Here is a 6,064-nt window from a genome sequence, read left to right as displayed (position 1 = left end):
AAATGCATACGAGTCTAAAATTAAGTGTCTCAGAAAAAAAAAAGTGGGAAGAACTTAAGTAAAAATCTTGTGAAGTTTTTGAGCCCTTGTTCTCTATATGGAAACCTGTGATGAAACTATGGTTCATCAACACATGTACTGTCACCTTATCTATGCTGTGATCATTTAGGATAATTTAGTTATAAAATACTATTAATTTCAATATGTATTTATTTATTTTAGTTGTGTGGTGTATGCAAAAAATATTTTCAAATGGAAATGCCAATTTAGGTCTGATAAAGGTCTCTTGAAGTTATGATTTATAGTTTTCCATCGCTACTCATGTAAGCATGTGTGATGATGAATGAATATCTGTGATTATTCATAAAGAATTTTTAAAAAAAAGGACTAATACTGATGCCCTAAGTAATACTAGTCATAAAACCCTGAGCAAACAGTTTTTTACAGTGCTTAATTGAGGCTTGTTGAGATTGTAACTAATAAACGAATTAGTAACTAAATAACTGTCAAATTTAACCTGAGATGTGAAAGTAAATAAGTATGGGTACCTATTTAATATATATATATATATATAGTATTTATTTATATATTGAGGAATAGCACAAATGATGGAACCAATTTCAAAAATCATAATTTCGAAACTACCACACATCCAGGGCTCAAATGGTCTGCTTTTCCTGCTAGAGTCCGTTTTTTCAGGGTAAATTCCGCTTTAGGCCGCTTTTTAACATTTCGGTCCAATTAGTCCACTTTTATATTGTTTTTACTTAAAAAGCCGGTTTGAAAAGTTTTCATTATGTAAAAAGATACTGTGTGCTAATGTATGTTGCACCAAAACACGCTGCCCTGCCGCCTTTTTTCTATTGAACATAACTTTCCAGTATTATTTTGCTTCAGATTGACGTCATTAAACTCCTTCAACCGCTGTAGTATGGAAATCTAGGAAATGGAAAGGTTTGGGGGAGGTGTTATCATGTCAAATCGAAGCAGGGTCTACCAATATTTTTCCAGGTATTTTGCAGAAGTTACCACCCTAAGCCAGGGCTAAGGCAAAAATACATAAAATATACTGCCAGCTCGTTCAATTCCGCCGGAGTGCTGCAGTTTCGTGCTTTTTAGCACTCATCAGCCCAGAATAGGAAGTAACTAAGCTGGAGGCAGAAAACCTCTTAAAGGAGCCTGGCTTTCTTGGCTCCTTTAAGAGGCTTTCTGCCTCCAGCTCAGTTGCAATCGTAGGCCCTCAAAAAACCTTGGAAAAAAAAAAGTCATTTTCAAGTGCTTGACAGCCTTGAAAAAGTTTTAAAACCTTGAAAAAAGTGAAAGTTCTTTCAATGTTTGAAATCGGTAGAAAATCATTGAATTGGACTTAAATATTTTTCAAGAATATTTCATCAGTGAAATTTTCTGAACTTGTGTTCAATATGCAGAACTGCGAAAAATTGCAGTTCTGCATATTGAACACAAGTTCCTTGCTTCCTGTGTTTGCGAGTTCAATCTTTTTGCATCTTGTTAATGTATTTTGATATTTTGGACAATCAGAAGTTATTTTAACATACATTACCGTATATTAGCTTATTAATTTCAATAAATAATAAATTAATTTCTTTAAAAACCATGGCAACATCAAACTTACTCAGACTTCGCCATTATTAAAAATCATTCAGCAGGCAGCTAATTTGCCTTTTAGTGCTTCCCTGGGTTTAACTATGAATGATCCTCTCAAGGTCTTCTTTTTAATCCTAACTGGTCCTCTTTAGTCCCCTTTTTGATTGAAAGTGGTCCTCTTTTACCCTTTTCTATGGCGAAAATGTGTTGAGAGCCCTACACATATTGCAATTAGTTATACATGAATTTAAAGAGAAATACAGCAATTTTTTTTTAGGTAATGCTAAAAATGTTTAATGTGTGAACCTTTTCTTGTGGGTTAACTTCTAATTTGTTATCCAGTTCGTTTCACTCACTGTGATTTTTTAATGAATTAAGCTATAAACACTATTTATCAATTACTGATGCTGTGAACACTACAAGAACCTCAGCATTATGAACCTTTGATCGATACTACAACATTCTGCAGCATTACAAATGAGAACAATAGCGGGATGCTACAAAATGTATAGCACAAACTGAATTACTGACAAGAGGTATGCTGTGTTACTAGACGGTTACACATCGAACATTTTTGACTGAACGAAAATGGTATATTTTTCTTCAAATTCATGTATTTTACACTACTGCAAAAATTGTAATATGTGCAGTAGTTTTGATGAAATTGGGTCCATCCACCCTGTTCATGTTCACCCTGTATATACACACACTATAAATTGTCTAGCAAAACATTCAATTCAAATTTTGTTTCTATAAGACTACATCATGTGTAGTTTGTTTTTTGCCTGAATTTTTGTTTAGTTTAAAACATTAGCATACAGGGCTTTCTTCATTATGCTTGCAAAAAATAATGTTTGTGACCTAACTATGTTCTGGTATTTTTTCTTTTCCTGCACCATTGGTTTGTTGCACAATGTTGTGTCATTATTTTCATGATAGCTTTGCATCATGAAATTTTTGGTGCTTGGATTTAAGAACTTGAACAATTACATCCTGGAAGCACTGTTTAGTCACAATATGGAATCATACAAAAGCCTTATATCAATAGTAAGGACAGCCATTGTCTAAAGAACATAAAAAATTTCGTACTTTTGATCCTCATAAAGAAGCTATTTTTTCTTTTTTTAAATTTCAATATAGATCAAATTCAAAGTTAAGGTTTAATCAGTACTATAAGTTTTGATTACAAGAACCAAAACAAAAAGTCTTTATTAAATACCTCATACGATTCAAATTTAGAAGTTATTCTTCTGTTGTTAAGTGAAGCAGTCGAATTAAGTTTCTTCCATTTTCCTTAGATAACAGTTAGTTGCAGATGATGAAATTCTTTTAGAATGTAATGTCATAAAAACTTGTTAAATCCCTCTGGCTACAGCTAGGATTGAGGCATGAATATTATCATAATTAACCGGAAAGCTGTCCCATTTAAACATTTTACTTATTTATAAGTTGGGTATTTTTGTTTTGAGATTTGATCTTATGCTGCATCTGTTGCAATTGAGCCAGTGGCTCATTCAAACAATTGTGTGGATGCTGCCTTCAATTACAAAGTCCATATGACTAACGTCCTGATACTGATATTTAAAGCTTAAATTTTTTATTTCTTGAAAGCATTACTATACTTTTACGCGATGATGTAACCTAAACTCAACTTTTAAAATGAAAAAAACTATGAAAAAATTGTTTCCTCACTTTTATCTCTAATGACAACTTGATCAACTTATGAACCTGTTGATGCAAATTTCTAAAAATCCTTAGTTATTCCCATTTTTCGCATTTGTTTAGTTAAATAAATCAAAAGTTAGTTTGATATAAATGAAAGGAAATTAAAATTGTCAAGAAGAATACTTTGCAATGCAAATGTTCGCCAATATGTAAGTTTCACAGCTCTCTATAGCATTTTATAGTTGGAACAAACAATGGTCATTAAAGTGAGGTTTGATTTCAACATTGTTGTTGTTACTTCATTTTTTACACTATACTTGAAGGGACTGTAAGTTATTACGTGCCCAAGTATTTTAAAAATTCATGCTATTTGGTGTTTTCTGCTTTTTCTGGAAGGTAGAACTTTGAGAAATCCAAACATTCAATTGTGAAACTTTGTAGATACAGTTGAGTCTCGTTATAACAAATTTCAAGGAACCGCAAATTTTGTTTGCATTAACCGAGTTCAAGCAACTCAATGGAAATTAAATTAGGACTGATAATTTATTTGTGGAAATGCATATTTCGTTGTATGAGTGTTTGTTGTAACGAGATTTTACTGTATATATGTACCTGTTCTGTATTCATGTCCTTCAATTTTTTTAAATAGGGTCATAAATACTGTAAATGTTAAACTTTTTAAGCTTGAAGTGCTCTGTTAAAAAAAAAAAAAAGTTGAAATAGTTTCAGAGTATACTCTTTTAATAGGCATCTCTTCTTTATTATAGTTGTTGCTTTGTTTGAATTTACAACTGTAAATATTTAAGACTTTAAATTGCATTAACATTAAGTGTATAAAAGTTAAGATGACATAGTTTGGATTTTCAAGCTGACAATTGTTTGTCAGTTTTATTGGAGTTTTTTTTAAAGATGCAAGTATTTTTACTTTTTGTTTCCAAAACTATTTTTTTTTTTGTTAGAGTTTAATTACTGTAGTTTTTGAATTTAATGTATTTTCATAATTTAATGCTGTGAGATTTCTGTAGATTGACAAATTCATGTTTTTAAAAAATTTTAATAGTTTGTCATGGTTGGTTGCATAACCCTGTGACTGTTCAATTATTTTTTTAAGGAAGTGATTTGCAGTGTTCATGTTTATTTTTAAAAGCAGTATATAAACTTCTGTGCTGCTTATAATATTTATTATTTTCAAAATTAAGTTAGAAATTATGCTTAGGAAGGTAAGTGTCAACCAAGGTTTAAGGCTAATTCCTACCTCACATTCTCAAGACCAAATTCAGTTTTCTGTACTATTTATTTATTTATTATTATTTCTTTTTTGAGTAAAAAGCAGCACATGTTATGAAAATCTCTTGATTTCATTAAGAGGTATGTAGCTTTCAAAATAACAAGTTGTCTATCTAAATACTGTACGCACAGTGCATGAAATTGTAGGATAATGTTATATATATATATATATATATATATATATATATATATATATATATATATATATATATATATATATATATATATATATATATATATAAAAAAACCTCTATGCATGTTCAAGGAGCACATTGTTACATTCATGTTGCTCATGAAAATTGTAGATTAAGCAGTCAAACGGTTCGATGACCCTTTATTAAACTCAAATTTTAAATACAAAATGATTCCTTGAAAATCTTAAAGTATAAGTATGTTATGACATTAAACTAGACAGTGAAACTGAGCTAAAGTTTTATGATCAAAACTAATTCAAGGGGAAAAAATGTTTTGGGTAGAGAGAAAAAGGTTGCTATTTAAAGAGGAACTTGTGTGTAGATGATTGCTTAATGGTTGGAAAGTTAGCGTTATTTGAATGGGAGAAATTTTTCAATCAAATTTAGACCTTTGAGGGACATAAACATTTAACAGAGGGTAATTCAGAGTGAATTCACTGTATTTATATGCTTTTACATTTCTTAAACTATTGTGCATTGTTTCTTTATTTGTGTGTGTGTTTTGAAAATTATTAAAAAATATACTGTTGCATTGCTGCTATATGTAGTAGAGGTAAATATTCTAAATAAAAAAGGAAAACTACTGCACTATCTTATTTAATTTGTATGATAAAAGATTCTTTTAATGCATAGTTTTAAGGGGGGAAAAAGATACTTCACTATGGATCGTGAATGAGAGACACATAAAAGCATGTAATCATTGATAACATACATAGCATAAATTTAAAAACATATTCAATTTTTGTAAAAGAACAGTATAGTTCTAAAATAGTAAGCATTTTTACATTATTATAAGGGTGATTTTCAAATAGATTGACACATTAGGTTCAACACAAGTTGAAAATTTTTGTTGTTATATACATTAAAACTTTTCTAGGCATAAATACTGTACAATTTATAGATTTCTAACCAGGGGATTATTTGTGAGTTGATTTGCTTAGATTTTAGAATTCCAAAACTTCTTGGCAAGTCATTGTTTTACTCATTAGTGTTAGTTACCTTTCTAAAACGTTCTGTAATTTCCTTACTGAAAATAAATATCCTAATAAATCCTGATGAAACTCTCTTAAATACTCAGTGACAAGTCAAAATGGTTTAACTATTTATTTATTTAACCCATTAAGCGCCAAGTCTCCCATTTTGGGAACCTTCAATTAAGATTTTTTTCTTCATCAAGTAATTAAGATATCCTTTTGAAATTTTTTAAAATGAATGATAGAGAACCAAACTTTACTGGTAATTTTTTCAAAAAGGTTTCGAATGTAAATTCTTTTTTGAAAAATTTTTAAATTTTGCGAAAATTTCTTGTTTTT

Source organism: Uloborus diversus, chromosome 10 (assembly GCF_026930045.1).
Source record: "Uloborus diversus isolate 005 chromosome 10, Udiv.v.3.1, whole genome shotgun sequence".
NCBI classification, from domain to species: Eukaryota; Metazoa; Arthropoda; class Arachnida; order Araneae; family Uloboridae; genus Uloborus; species Uloborus diversus.
This window is presented reverse-complemented; position numbering follows the sequence as displayed.